This window comes from Papaver somniferum, chromosome 1, assembly GCF_003573695.1.
Source record: "Papaver somniferum cultivar HN1 chromosome 1, ASM357369v1, whole genome shotgun sequence".
Lineage (NCBI taxonomy): Eukaryota > Viridiplantae > Streptophyta > Magnoliopsida > Ranunculales > Papaveraceae > Papaver > Papaver somniferum.
The window spans coordinates 103,773,345-103,789,214 of NC_039358.1; positions in this window are offsets into that span (position 1 = coordinate 103,773,345).

Genomic DNA, 15,870 nt, shown 5'->3' on the forward strand with positions numbered 1-15,870 from the left:
TATCAATATCAAAAATTTCAAAGAATTTAACAATTTCCATGCTAATCAAATTGGGCCAATGACGTTTGGTGCCACAATAGAAGTTAACGAAACACAAAATACCACAACTTAACATAATAGCATTCCATTTTATTGTTTGACTAACGCGCCCCCAACAAAACATAGATTACCTAACATATCCTCGGACTTGGGGTCGCACATTTTGATATGGGATCTGGTGCATGATTGATTTGGATGTTTGATCGGTAAAATAGATGGTTGTTGTAATGAAAAAGTATTGATTTGGTCGGTAAGTTTGTGATTCAGGGTTTCCCGTAAAAGAGTTTTAATTATGTTTCCAGTAAAAGAGTTTTAATTAGACTCGTGATGGAAAATCCTGATGGTCCTTTAAGGTTCTTATCAGAATTTACATCGTTTATGTGGGGATCGTTTGTTGAATGACTACTTAGGATTCCCATTCATGGTGAATCAGCAGAAGTAAGTTTGTGTTGCAGCCGATTAACTGTATGGTATAAGAAAGTTTAAAATTGATCAGTTATGATGATTCATGTCAATCCAAAAAACAGTATCTTGTGTAACTGATTTCAAATCTCTATTCTTGACATTTCAATAGGATGTTGTTTCAATTAGTTTTACTTCTTCAAACAGTAAAATCACTAATGCGAACCAGAAATAGTAACCATTAGCTATTAATTTTCCTTAATTTGGCCATTAAAATTCGTCGCATATATGTCATAGACCTATCACTGGGGTAACACAAATACGATGCTATTAAGTTAAGAGCCTGCCGACGTTTACTCGACTTAAATGGCTTTGGGCCCCACGTAGTTCATGTGACGCACATCCATCAAATAAGAAACGCAAAAACTGTGCTATTAAGTTAAGATCCATTCGGATCGGGGTCGCACATTATTTTGAGTTTCGTTAATCAATCTCACTGGAGTTCGCGTATTCAGTGCTACTTTTTGATAGGAATATTACTGACGTTTCGCAAATGAGTCGCACATGTGACGCGTATTCAGTGGTATTTTGTAAGATAAAAGAGTAAATATGTGGGTGGACAAAACCCTCGATTTTGATTGGTTGACCGAAGAAAATTGTTTAATCTGAGTGCAAAACTCGTTTTGCAGATATTTTCAGAAGGGTAACTACCTTCAAACTATATTAAAATCTGGAAATTGTATGCATTTTATGCATGTTCTCCCAAGCTTTTTTCTCCTGCAATGCTATAACATCCTGCAAAACTAAATTCTCTCCTGATTGAATCTACCTTCAACAGTATCTATAGTTTGATCTACAAAGATTAAGTTACCTTGTTAGCCTCATTAAACATCCATTTCAAAAAACTCAATTCATTAAAAGTTCTCACAAAGCCAGTATTAAAGTTCTAACTGGATTTCTTACAAGATTACTAGTTGCGCAGAAAAGACCCAGTTCATTACAACCGAGATCAACATCTGCATTTACAGTACTCTCTGCAAAGAAGCCCTAGTTACTAATTGCTAGCATTTACAGCATAGCATTCAAAATATCCATTCACACCCTTTTCAAACTCCTAAGAAAAATGCCCACATTTAATATAACTACACTGATATAGTTCATCAAGACAACAAAATGAAAACAACTACTTGGACCGACCGACTTACATAAACTTCACACAAGAACAAGATGATTCTTACAACAACAAGAAGATCGGGCATAAGAACCAGAAAGACTATTTGGAGAAAAACTTGCTCATCATATTTAAGCTTGAAATTATGCACAAATTCCCGATCTTTCTGAATCTCTGGAGAACTCTAATCAGAATCCTTATCTTCATCATCACTTTCAAAACCTTCTTCCTCAACATCATCTTATTCATCACTATTGCTGGATGCAGCAGTACCATACCCATCTGACACATCTTCATCCTCCTCAATTTCTTCCTCATCATCTTCCTCATCTGCTCCTTTGATCTCTGGATTTTCATCAACATCAATGCCCTCTATCTTCTCTCCTTCCAGAAAGCATATTCAACTGCATTCTCCTGCCTTCCCCTTGCATACTCATCTTTGCGATTCCTTCGCTGTATTTCTCCTTCAATATAATTTTTCAGATAAATTAACTCTCATGTGAGGAATAATTGCAACTCATGTTTCCAACAGTAGTTTCCCCCAAATTTCCATCCAAGTTCTGGTGAGTGTATTGTAACGCAATAAATGTCTATTCTGCCAAAATAGAAGGTCGTTGTTATTTCCAAAGGCTACCGTTCATTCCTATCCTCTTTCAAGAAAATGCCCATCTTATGATTCCAATCTCATTCCCCGCCAGGCGCCCATATATGAATATTTTCTTCGGAAAAGGGTGTCCAGAAATCTATCCGGGGCTCATCAGACACCATATGGATGTAATAAAATAAAAGGCGAACTCCGAACATGACCATCCCAAGTGATGGGTAAGAATCTACCCAAAGTTTACTCCCAGGAATGTGATGCGGGGGTAACGAACGTCCATAGAACGTGTCAGTGTCCAAATTTAAAGATACTATGCAAGTATCCTGCGGACGACAATCCTTCCAGAAAATACAACCATGTGCATACACACCTGAACTCTGAATAGTATAAGGAATCTCCCTTATTATATTCCTCCATCCCCTCTCCTCTCCTAGAGTGTGTACTTAAACTTTACCATCCATGTGAATGTGAACTACCTTGTACTCATTGGTACGTTGACAGTATCTGAAACCCCCAATTACGTTGTATCATGGATACCACCCAAGTACTTGATCTCGTGCAATTGGGATGCATAGTTGTGGAAGATGGAGGTGCTCACCCGTTGCTGGATTCATAATATGTACATGATCTTGTATGTCGTGGTGTGAAACACAAAAATATACCAGACTGTTGCAAGATCCTAGGTTCTGTCAAACGGGGGCCTGTGTCCACGAAGAGAAAGATATTCAATTTGTATTTATTGCAAGATATTTTCCGCTGACCACGAAGAGTCTGCGCTTACCTTATTTAAATTGTCCGCCAAATCTTTGGAATCAGTTACTATGAACACACTTGATAATATATTTTCTTTTAACCACGTAACATCCTTTAATAAGGATTTTGTTTCTGCATGGAAAGCTGACGTTGCCCACTCCGAACCCGCAGATATGTGCATGAAAGTTTCTTCATCAGCTGAGTATAGAATGAAAGCATAACCCAGATGTCAGTAATGATTTATCTCCTTTCATTATGAAAATCAGTAAGTGAAAAAAATAAAAAGAAAAGTATAGGACTCGAACCTAAGGTACTATGAGGTAACTTAAGCCTATCTGGCAACCAGTTTCATAGGTGTCATGACTTTCGTGTACACTGTCATGACACGGAAAGAAGTTTTCATCAACGGTCAGGATGTGTTTGGTGAAGATTTGGTACTACAAATGTCATCACTTCTTGTACAAATGTCAATCACACTTACGAAGTTGGAATTATTATTTCGTGGAGGATGTGAACTCCTTCACATGTATCAGGGCGTGAATGAGGTTCTGTCCTGCTGGGTTCGAGGCTCGTCTCCATCTTGTTGGCATTATTATTTTATCAGTTGGTGTTCTTTTAGAGTAAAGTATTTATGTGACCTTTGAGTCGTTAATCAGTTGGTGTACATCATTCACCTAACTGGTAAGAGATGTGATCTCATGCTTAATTGAATCATATAGTGCAAAGTTCAGTATAACAATGTCTATGTAACAATCAAATCTCAAAGATACAAGATGAATAAGTCAAATTAAACAAATATATAGAACTAGAAGCGATAGTTGTCAACTTACCGTCCGAGCATGTGACAGTCCAAACAACCTTTAGTGAGGAAAGCCCAACCCACCACTTTTATTTGGTTCCTTGTCTTTCTCGACAACACTGGCTTTCTTAGTTTTCTTTCCATCCTTCACCATCAGAGCTGATCAAAAGTGGCAGATGGTTCTTTTGAGAGTAACATGGCCCCATGAGAACTTTTTGAAGGTATCCAAGTTATCCACCAAATGGCAATATACGCCGTTTATTGCATCTCTATGCTAGAAGCCCAAAATCAAAACGTGCACAAAAAAGAGAAGTGCCAACTTAGCGTTCTCATTGTCAGTGCAGGTGGTCAAATCTCCCGTTTCGAAGCGCGTAAGGGCTTCAATTACTGTTACCTTTTTTTCCCCAGGGAAATGAGTTTCATGATTGGCGAATCCACGGTAGATTTTGGGAGTGGGTTAATTACATCTTCCTTTGCTACCGTTGTCAACTTGAAATTAAGTCATGTAGCAAGTGCGAATTCTTTCTTCCCAAACCTCAAGATATGGCCTCCAACCCCAAAGTTCATACAAAATGGACCACTATCATCTTGTCTCACAATTCTCGTGAGAGTAGATAATGCAAAACTGCACCACTGTTTTTGGTATCAGGCATATCCAGAAAGTGGCCAACTGTCGTTGAAGCAAATACTGCGCAAGCCTTATCGCTCAAACGACCCCTGATCGTGGACATTAATAGCATGCCTGAGTGATTTGTTACTTTCGGGTAGTTATCCTTATACTTTTGTAGGTGAACAAACTTGTTATACACATGAGATGCTTCAAGTCAGTTTCTTCCGAGGATATGCAACAACTACAATATTTTGAAAGGGAGGAGGATTCTTTGACATGGCTATTCTCAAACCATCCCACAATTTTAACGCCAGTATAGTTATAAAACCAAAATATTAATGAATCTAAAAGACTAAAACTAATAAAACAAGCTTACTATAGCTCGGTTCCTGATGAATTACATGTCGACGATTCAACAGATGCAGCAGCTGTCTCTAACGATTCTTTGGACCTGACATCATCTTGGATGTCAGTATCTGCTGCACCTCCCGCTGTAGTAGCAAATATCTTTTCCTAACACCACGGATAAGCAATCAATTTTGAAAAGACGAGGGTACCCAAATACACCACAATCTTTTTATTTGATCACAAGTTATACAAGACCCACTGTGTATAAACCTCTTGGAGATCCAATCACTCAAGGAATATTTCAACACAGTGTCCACTTAAAATAGGGTTAGGCCGGACTGGCCTAACTAGTGAATGAATATAAAAGTCAAGTGGAGAAATCCAATACACTTTGTGTGATAGTCTATGGATATCAAATCGAGACAATACTACAACAAAGTATTCACTTGATAAATGGTACAGAAATAACTGAAACCAATGGGATCAATGTCAAGTGTCATGTTAACGTACAAAGTGCGATTTATTTTAGTTATAATAAAACAATTATAATGCGAAAATTAAAAGTAAATGGCACAACAAGATTTTGTTAACGAGGAAACCGCAAATGCAGAAAAACCCTGGGACCTTGTCCAGAATCGAATACTCTCAGGATTAAGCAGCTATACAAAATCTAAACCAACTTCGTATAGTTCAGACCAAGAAACTAAACCTATAGTCACCTAGTTCCGTCTGTATCCTTGCGCCTCCAACTTGCAATAAGTCACACACTTGGAACAATTCCTTTGGTTCGTATTCCAAACAGTAAAAGAACAACAAATCTGTTCGGTAACAACTCTTTTCAACCAAGTGATATGAGTTTGACAAAAGGCTCTTCCATTTATCCCAATAAACTCCTTTGTCAGGTCCTTAGATCTATCCAATAACAATTACCAAAGTAATTGTCAAGATTTTGCAATCAATCTTTGAATCACAAAGAATTGTATTGATGCTGATCTACACAACTAATCAATGAAATTTATCACAAAGATAAACCGATTATAGTTGGATCCTTTTCAGCCGAAACAAGTATTGTGCACACCAAAGATTATGAACCCAAATATCTTATTTATCTTCAAATCTTCTTTGATCTTCAATAAACACCTGCACACAATCAACTTGAATCTCTTGTGATCAATCACATACAGAACATAGTCTGTTAACAATGGATTATCACAAGATGTCTTTAGAACTACAAACAGTCTAAAGATCCCCGACGAAACTTCGATCTAGTTTGAGTGAATCTTATATCAGAAGAGAAGATTCTCATGCATAAACAAACTAGGTGCAATCAAATTTTAACAATCGTTAGTCAATCAAATCAATCGAAAACTAATAATAAACTGCAATTATCTAATAATAAAGTGTTCTTTATTACCAGAATAATAACAATGCTTAGTATAAACATACGAAGTATGAGTTTTAGTGTTACCTTTTTGTGGATCCTCTTGCATTGGAGCTCGACGAGTTTTCTTCTTATTATTATTATCCTTGTTCAACGTTGTTGCTTTCTTGACATTAGCAGAAGTGCTCTCTTTGATTGCTGCTGGTTGAACACAATTCTTAGGCTTGACTTGCTTTACTTTTTTACAAGAAATAGTATCATTTTTTACAACAGTGGAAGCCTCTGGTTGAGAAGAATTAGTAGCTTTAACAAATTTTACCTCTTTGTTAATATGTGAAGCATCTATTCCCTTATAGCCCAATCCTCGTGTATCACGATGATTTCTACTTGCTTCTAACATTGAGGTTAAATTGTTTGAGCTGACATTGAACTTTTTAAGGTCCAAAATTTCTTCTTCCAATGTCTTGATTTTATCAAGAGCACCAGCTAGACCAGCCTTAAGATGTTTTTCTCGTGAGAGATATACACATTCTTTCTCTTCAAAACTCTTTGGTTGAGAATTAACCCTTGCTTCAGATTCAGCAAGTTTCTTTTTCGACAAAAAGAGATCTTTTCGAAGATTTTCACATTCTAATTTCTTAGAATTTAGCTCGTATGTACGATCTTTAAGAAGAGAATCACCGATTTGGTAACTAATATAATATCCTTGAAAAACCTTCTTCAATTTCTTGTTCTCACGACAAAGAGGAGTAATAAGATCAACGAAATATGAAGATCTCAATTTTTATTTTTCAAAGGATCCAGTAGTCTAGAGTATTCTTAGATATCCTCTTCTACGTCTCGTTCAAAATCTGAGTCATCATCATCGGAAATTTCATCCATCCTTTCTTGTAGACAGATTTTCCAGTTGTCATTGGTTTCTACATCATTAACAAGATTAACTTGTCTAGTAGAATCTCTCGAGATGGTTTCATGATAATCTTCACATATTGATCCGTAGATGCTATCATCAAGTGTTAATTCAAAACTCTTGATAGCTTGCAGTACGTTAACTGAATCATTATCAGGTTCTATAAAAACCATTTTAAATTCCAATCTTATAGGTTGGATCGCACCAAACACAGATTGTTAGATCTTTTTGTGTTTGCCTAATCTGATACCAATTTAAAAGACGAGGGTACCCAAATATACCTCAATATAAAACTTTTCTACCTATAAGTCCTTTCTCTGAAAGTGATTGTCTATGGACTGAGTCGAGACAATACAACTAATAGGTTCACACTTCGTGTGATCGTCTATGGATACGAGATCGAGACAATATGACAACAAGATAACTTGTGTGATTGACTAAGGATACAAGATCGAGACAATACAACAACGAAGTATGATTACTTGATAATAGATTCAGACTTAAGCAAACACAATAGGATTGCTATCAAGTAATTAGGAATTAACGTTGGTGTATTTTTCTTCTAATTATAATAAAAACAACTATAATTACGTAAATAGAAAAGTAAAAGACACAGCAAGATTTTTTTAACGAGGAAACCGCAAATGCAGAAAAACCCCGGGATGTTGTCCAGAATTGAATACTCTCAGGATTAAGCCGCTATACAAAATCTAAATCAAATTTGTGTAGTTGAGACCAAGCAAATAAACCTATAGTTCACCTAGTTACGTCTGTATCCCTGCGCCTCCAAATTGTAATAAGTTACGCACTTGGAACAATTCCTTTGGTTCGTATTCCAAACAGTAAAGGACAAACAAATCTGTTCGGTAAAACCTCTTTTCAAACAACGTGATATGAGTTTGACAAAAGGCTCTTCCGTTTATCCCAATAAACTCCTATGTCAGGTTCTTAGATATATCCCAATACAACTACCAAAGTAATTGTCTCGATTTTGCAATCAATATTTCTTAGTCACAAAGACAATATATTGATGCTGATCTACTCAACTAATCAATCAAGATTATCACAAAGATAAACCGATTATAGTTGGATCCCCACCCGATCAAGTTTTGTGCACACCAAAGATTATGAACTCAAACAAGCAATCTTATTTGTCTTCAAATCTTCTTAGATCTTCAATAAACACCTGCACACAATCAACTTGAATCTCTTGTGATCAATCACGCACAGAACGGAGTCTGTTAACAATGGATTATCACAAGACGTCTTTAGATCTACAAACAGTCTAAAGATCCCCGTCAAAACTTCGATCTAGTTTGAGTGAATCTTATATCATAAGAGAAGATTCTCAAGCATAAACAAACTAGGTGCAATCAAAGTTCAACCACCATTAGTCAACCAAATCAATCGAAAACTAATAATAAACTGCAATTATCTAGTTTCCCACCAACGGTACTCGTAGAGCTTCCCAATACCAAAGAAGTATTTAAAACGAGCGGTCGTAAGAGGTTTCGCCTAATTAGGGTACTTTCCTCTCCGAATAGACGGCTCCACCTGTAACAACACACCTAGGTAGTTTTGCTAGCTCTGAGGATTAGTTTGCTCGAAATGCAAACTTCAATATTTATAGACCAAGGAAGTTTGGACACCAAGGAATTTCCAAAACCGAAAATATTCTCAAGATATGCAATATATTTCCAAATTCGGTTTTCATAATTCCTAGAAATGCTCTGTCCAAATAATGACTGAAATCTCAGTAGAAAATCTCCAATTAGTAAATGCACATTACCAATTTTTATTTTCTAAAGATATGCATTTTAATTGTTGGATATTAAAAGCATATAAAACGAAAAACCTTAATTATATTAAAAGATTCTCAATTTATTTCTATCCGGGATTCTTTCCTTTATCTATTAAGGAATATCTTTGAAAAATAAAAGATAAGAGTTACTGCACATGTTCAAAGTATGTCGACATCTTTACTTTGTAAATCCTTTTTCATATTTACAATCTTGGAACCGATTTGCCACACTTCCAAACGAGTTTAGAATTGGTTCATCTGATTTCCAAGAACTATGTGATTGATCAAAAATATTCAATCATCATTCATTGGTTTAACGGTTCTACCAAAACAAGTTTTGGTTCTACCTCCATGTGGGTACTAGGATAGGTCACACTAGTTACCAAAAGTTGGTTGACTAGGTACTAGGATCGGTTACCACATATATATGGTATAAACTTGTATTCGGTTGCACAAGTTATAGGATCGGTCACACCAATTACTAAAACTTGTTAACCTACTACAAGGATCGATTACACATCTTGTGATTAGTCCCAACCAAGTTCTAGGATCAGTCACCCAATGACTAGGAATGGTCACACCAATTACAAATATCGATCATACCATCTCAGGTGATTACTTAAGATCAGTTTCACTAATAAAAGTCATACCACTACAAAAGTCAGGCCTTGTGAATAGTTTTACCAAGGTACATAAACAAGTTATGAGCGGTTATACTAAACACATATATTGGTAATCCAAAGATTTGCAATGAATAACAATACCAATAAGCCTAGTGATTTCCCTTTCGATTCATAAAACAAGTTTATGAATTATACTTCCTTTAAATGAATGTAAAACATTGTTTCCTAGGACGAAATCTTCACCCATACACATACACATAACATTCATACGATTATGTTGATATCTAATATACGAAGTTCAAAATATAGACGTTATACTTCGTATTATAATTCCTTAATACTATGTCTAACTAGAGTATAATCATTCACAGCTTCGCAGTTATGTTTTCAATATGCACGACTTGGAAGATACGTTAGGAATGAAACAGTTCAAGTCAAATATTACTAACCTCAAGTTGAAGGATGATGTCGTCGTTGTAACTCTTTACTTCATCACATTCTTCAAATCTTCATGCAATACTTGTAAGTCTCATATCCTAGTAACTTTCTAGCTAACCTATACGAAGTTGACTCTAGTAAATACTTGAGAATATTTTCGGTTTTGGAAATTCCTTGGTGTCCAAACTTCCTTGTCTATAAATACTTGAAGTTTGCCTTTCTAGCAAACTAATCCTTCGTAACAACAAGCTTCCTCTTTGTTGTCTTGTTACTGGTGTAGCCGCCTATTCAGAGAGGAGAGTAACCTAATTAGGTGAAATCTCTTACGGCCACTCAGTTTAAAGTCTTCTTTGGGATTGAGAAGCTCTAGCGTGTACCGTTGGTGGGAAACTTGATAATTGCGGTTTATCTTTTGTTTTCATTGATTTGATTGACTAACGGTGGTTGAACTTTGATTGCACCTAGTTTGTTTATGCTTGAGAATCTTCTCTTCTGATATAAGATTCACTCAAACTAGTTCAGAGTTTCGACAGGGATATTTAGACTGTTGTTAGTTCTAAAAACGATCTTGTGATAATCCATTGTTAACAGACTTCGTTCTGCGCGTGATTGATCACAAAAGATTCAAGTGATTGTGTGCAGGTTATTATTGAAGATCTAAGAAGATTTGAAGACGAAGAAGATATTGAAGATTTTTTATTTGTGGGTTCATAATCTTTGGTGTGCACAATACTTGTTTCGGTAAAAGATGATCCAATTAATAATCGGTTTATCCTTGTGATAGATTGGATTGATTAATTGAGTAGATCGACATCAGCACAATTCTTTGGATTAATAGTGTTGTTGGCTTAATCTTAAACGATTACTCCGGTAATTGAATATAAGATAGATCTAAGAACCTGACGAAGGATTTTATGTTAAGATAAACAGAAGATCCGTTGTCCGACTCATATCACTTGGTTGAATAGAGTTGATACCAAACAGATTTGTTGTTCCTTTACTGTTTGGAATACGAACCAAAGGAATTGTTCCAAGTACGTGACTAAGGTCGGAGGTGTGGGAATACAGACAGAACTAGGTGAACTATAGGTTTAGTTGCTTGGTCTCAATTATAAAAAATTAGGTATAATTTTGTGTAGCGGCTTAATCCTGAGAGTATTCAATTCTGGACAAGGTCCCAGGGTTTTTCTGCATTTGCGGTTTCCTCGTTAACGAAATCTTGTTGTGTCATTTACTTTATATTTCCGCATTATAATTATTTTATTATAATTAAAGTAAATTACACAAATGTTAATTCCTATTTACTTGATAAGTGAATCCTATTGTGTTTGGTTAATTCCGAACCTTTTTTATCAAGCAACATACTTCGTTGTTGTATTGTCTCAATCTCGTATCCATAGACGATCACACGAAGTGTGAACCGACTAGTTGTATTGTCTCGACTCAGTCCATAGACAATCACTTTCGGAGAAAGGAATTATAGGTAGGAAAAGTTTTAGCTTGAGGTATATTTGGGTACCCTCGCCTTTTCAATTGGTATCAGAGCAGGCAAACACGAAAAGATCTAACAATCTATGTTTGATGTGATCCAACCCATACGAAATTGAATTCATGTTTGATTCAATTAACGTTTCAAGATCCTCAGTAGATCCTCAACAAGATTCCGATGAATATCTCTCAGGCCTTGTCAAGATGTTAGATAAATGGATTGGACAAAACCGGTTATGTACTGAAGAAATCAATAATATCATGAATGATAGAAAGATGAAAAAAAAATTAGATGACTCGAAGGATTCTCTAAATTGTTCAATTCCGACATCTGGATGTTGTAAACAGACTAAGAAGAGACAGTCCAGGAATTTCTTTCAAGAAGGATGGCGTCATTTATGTCATAAAATTTGTTTTGCAAAACTTCTGATCAATCGTGTTAAGGATCTCTATAAGAACTTCACAATTCATCCTAAACCTGGTGAACAATTTCTGGGAGCCTTTGCACTTAAAACAACTTCACCATTCCAGTGGTTCCTAGATAGTGGTTGTAGTAGACATGACAGGTGATCTCTCTTGGTTCACAAGTACAGAAGACTATAAGGGAGGTTCAGTAACATTCGGAGATGGAAGCAGCTGTTTTATTAGCAAGAAAGGTACTATCAAACTTCCTGGTATTCCCGAAATTCATGATGTTGTTTATGTTAAAGGAATGAAAGCAAATCTTCTGTCTGTAAGTCAAATTTGTGATAAAGGTAACAAAGTTATCTTCAATATGAAAGGTTGTGATATTGAAGACAAGTCCGGAAAAATAATTTTTCGAGGACGAAGAAGTATGAATAATTGTTACCTTCTTGATATATAGTCCAATATGTATTGTAACTTGACTAAGGTCGAGTCAACCCATTTGTGGCATGAACGGTTTGGTCATATCAAACTACCGAATGCTTGGAAAACTCATTAATCGTGAACTTGTCAAAGGTGTTCCAAAAACTAACACTAAAGTAGAAGGTGTTTGTGGGGCATGCCAAAAGGGTAAGCAATGAAAAATTCCACACAAACTTTCTCGAGACATATCCACTTGTGGTCCTCTCGATCTTATTCATATGGATCTTTTTGGTCCAATCCAACAAGCATCCGTTGGAGGAAATAAGTATGCTTTAGTGATGGTAGATGACTATACACGTTTTACATGGGTTGCTTTTTTGAAGCACAAGAATGACACTCTTGATGAATTCAAGATTATCGTGAATAGAATACAAAATGAACAAGGTCGCAAACTTAAGAAGATAAGAAGCGATCGTGGTACAGAATTCAAGGATACGAAAGTATATGAATACTGTAATGATCTTGGGATTTCCCATCAATTCTCTGCTCCAATTACACCTCAAGCCAATGGTGTAGCTGAGAGAAAGAATAAAAATATTCAAGAAATGGCAAGAGTAATGCTTCACAATAAAAATCTACCATTAAACTTCCGAGGGGAAGCTGTTTTTACAGCCTTTTATCTAATAAATAGAGTTTATTTAAGATCCAAAACCTTGAATACTCCATATGAATTATGGTACGGAAGAAAACCCAATCTGAGTTATTTAAGGGTTTTCGTAAGCAAATGTTATATTCTCAAAGATAGGGAACATAGAGGAAAATTCGATTCCAAAATTGATGAAGGAATCTTTCTTGGTTATGCCTCTGATAGTCGTGCCTTCCGAGTATACAATCTCAGAACCAAAGTTACGATGGAATCAATTAACGTGGTTATTCATGACATCGGTGACTTTAGTCAAGACAACCACACTGCAGCAGAGCTTCCTCCCTCTGAAACTGTTGTTAAAGAAAAACAGACTGAATAAGAACCAACTGTGGTTCATCTAATTAGTGACAGTGATGACAAAGATGATAATGAAAGTATTGTTGAACAACCCAATGATACCGAAAGTATTGTCCAAAAACCTTCCAAGTGAGTACATCAAAAACACTCTACTGAAGATATTATTGAAGATGTCAATGCCAGAGTGATGACTCGAAGAGAACTTCAGAATGTATGTCACTATTCATGTTTTTTTATCTTCAATAGAACCAAAAAAGATTGAGGAAGCACTCAGTGAACCAGCTTGGGTAAACTCTCAAGAAAAATATAAACCAATCAGTAAAGAAGATTTTTAAATATCTATCTTGAGGAATCACAAAGTCTGAGACGAAAAGAACTTTGTTATTTCTATATATCTCGTTCTTGATCTAATATTGATGAAAACCTCAGCGATCAATAAGAACAAGATTAATACACGAACTATCAGGTAAAAGATAGTCGGACCTGGCTTCTCGAGTTCCTAAGTGAAGTCTTTAAGTTGTTAAATTAATTATGTTTCTAAAAGGAAACCTAGGTTAATAGAAGACGACTCTAGAAGCAACTATGACACATAAGTGTCAGGGACTAAAGTTCCCAATTGTTTGAGTATATATATTTATAGATGTTCAAGGCTGTAGGTATCTTTGAATTCAAACTAAGATAAATTATGATTCAAGCAAACACTTTACCAGTTTAGATGAATTTCTTGTTAGAAATTCATGTAAGCATGTTGTTAGAGTACTGCTCGGTGGGACTCGCATGCGTTGCTATCTCAAGCATGTTTGTCAATGTTAGTGATCAAAACTGTAAGTCTTGATTTCTAACCTATTTATAGATGTCTCGGACTAGGACATGGATTGTGTAGTTGAGCTTAGACTTCACGGCGTTCATCATTTGAAGACGAAGAACTACTAAGGGGAGCTTGTGGGACTCCATCGACAAAAGGTATGTGGAGACTTAAACTCATCTATCACTTGGTTTGTGTGAAAATTGGTTGAATTCAAACTTTCTTAAACTCATATATAAGAGGAGTAACGAACTCCAAGCTTTCGTTTCGACCAAGTTCATCTTATATCATGTGAAAATTTCCGAGTAACATCTTACATGGTTTGTGTGATACAATCATTTGGTATTGACTTGGAATGTTTCGTTATGCTTATTTCAATAACTTGAAAATTGTTTTGATGCTAATGGTGTGTAAAAACAGCTATTGTCATCCTCTAAGAAAGTTTCAATTATTGAAATAAGAGTTTAGAACACTTAACTATTATTGGATATGTCATGTTGTGCACTCTTGTACATATGTAATCCATGTCCAAGAACCATAGTATGCGCACCCCTTTGTGTACCGGTTGGTTTGAGAAATCCGGGAAGCTAAGTATGCGTACCCGTTTGCGTACTGACGTACAGGTTCATGTCCGAGAATTTCTGCTGGGATTGAAAGTTCGCGTACCCGTTTGCGTACTGGCGAAACCTAATCTTAGTCTGTGTATTTCAAGTATGCGTACCCGTTTACATACTTGAAGGTTAAAGTTCTAAAATCGGTTATGAACATGAACATAAAAATTTATACAATAAGGAATGCAATCTTTGCAAACCGTGGATATAATGTTCATGATTGATTCGAGTGAATCAAACCGATTTTGCTTCAATTGTGTTCTTGTATGATTCTATGAGAATATAGCAATTGAACAACTCTTTAACTAGTTTCATTTGGGTCATTTGAACTAGTTATGGTTAAGATGAATAAGGTTGATATGAGAGTAACCATATGGCTAACCTCGGTTAACTATTTGTGAACCAACATAGTGTACACGTTTGGGTACGGTTACATAAACCTAAATGAGGGTACATTTTATTTGTGTGTAACAAGCTAAGTTCAAACTAACGGTTGAAAGATATTAGCTTGGTTGAATCAGGTTTTTCATCTAACGGTGAATATTGAATGCTTTGTTACCAAGGTAACTTGGATTACAAACCTTGATTTGAAAACTATATAGGATTATATGCAGAAGTAGGCCTGGTCTGGACCCTCACTTTCATTTCTAGGCCACTTTTTTTATTTCTTGCAAAACTAGGCAAGTTAAACGGATTCCATCCACTTTAACCATCTCGGTCAATTTATCGCGTTGACTTGTCAATATCTCGCCAAAATATCATATAGGGAGATATCATACATGTGGTAAGATTACTGAAATGTCCTTCACACGTGTGTGTCAGTCACGTGTTCGATCTCATTCATTCTTCTTCTTATCTTCTTCTTCTTTGTTTTCTTCTCCTTCCGTTTTCTTTCTTCTGCTCAAATAGTGAAGAGAAGATTTGGAATTAAATTAGGGTTTCACTGAAAAGATTTGTAGGAAGAAATTGATGATGGTTCTGAAATTGATTGAACATGGGAATTCGAGAAAAAGGGTTTGATAGAAATTGAGAAGCAAAGTAGATTAAGGTTCAGTTTGTGAAGAAAGTATTGATGGTGTTTGGCAGTGATGGTTTCGATAATTGAAGACTAGGGTTGAATTCGAACTGAAATTGGGTTCTTGGTGCTGGTTTTGAATGATTCTGCTGGTGTTGATTGTTCGAATTGGAGATGGATTGACAGAATATGAAGTTAGGGTTTGGATTGAGAAGCTGAGCAGTAAATGAAAATTTGGGTACTG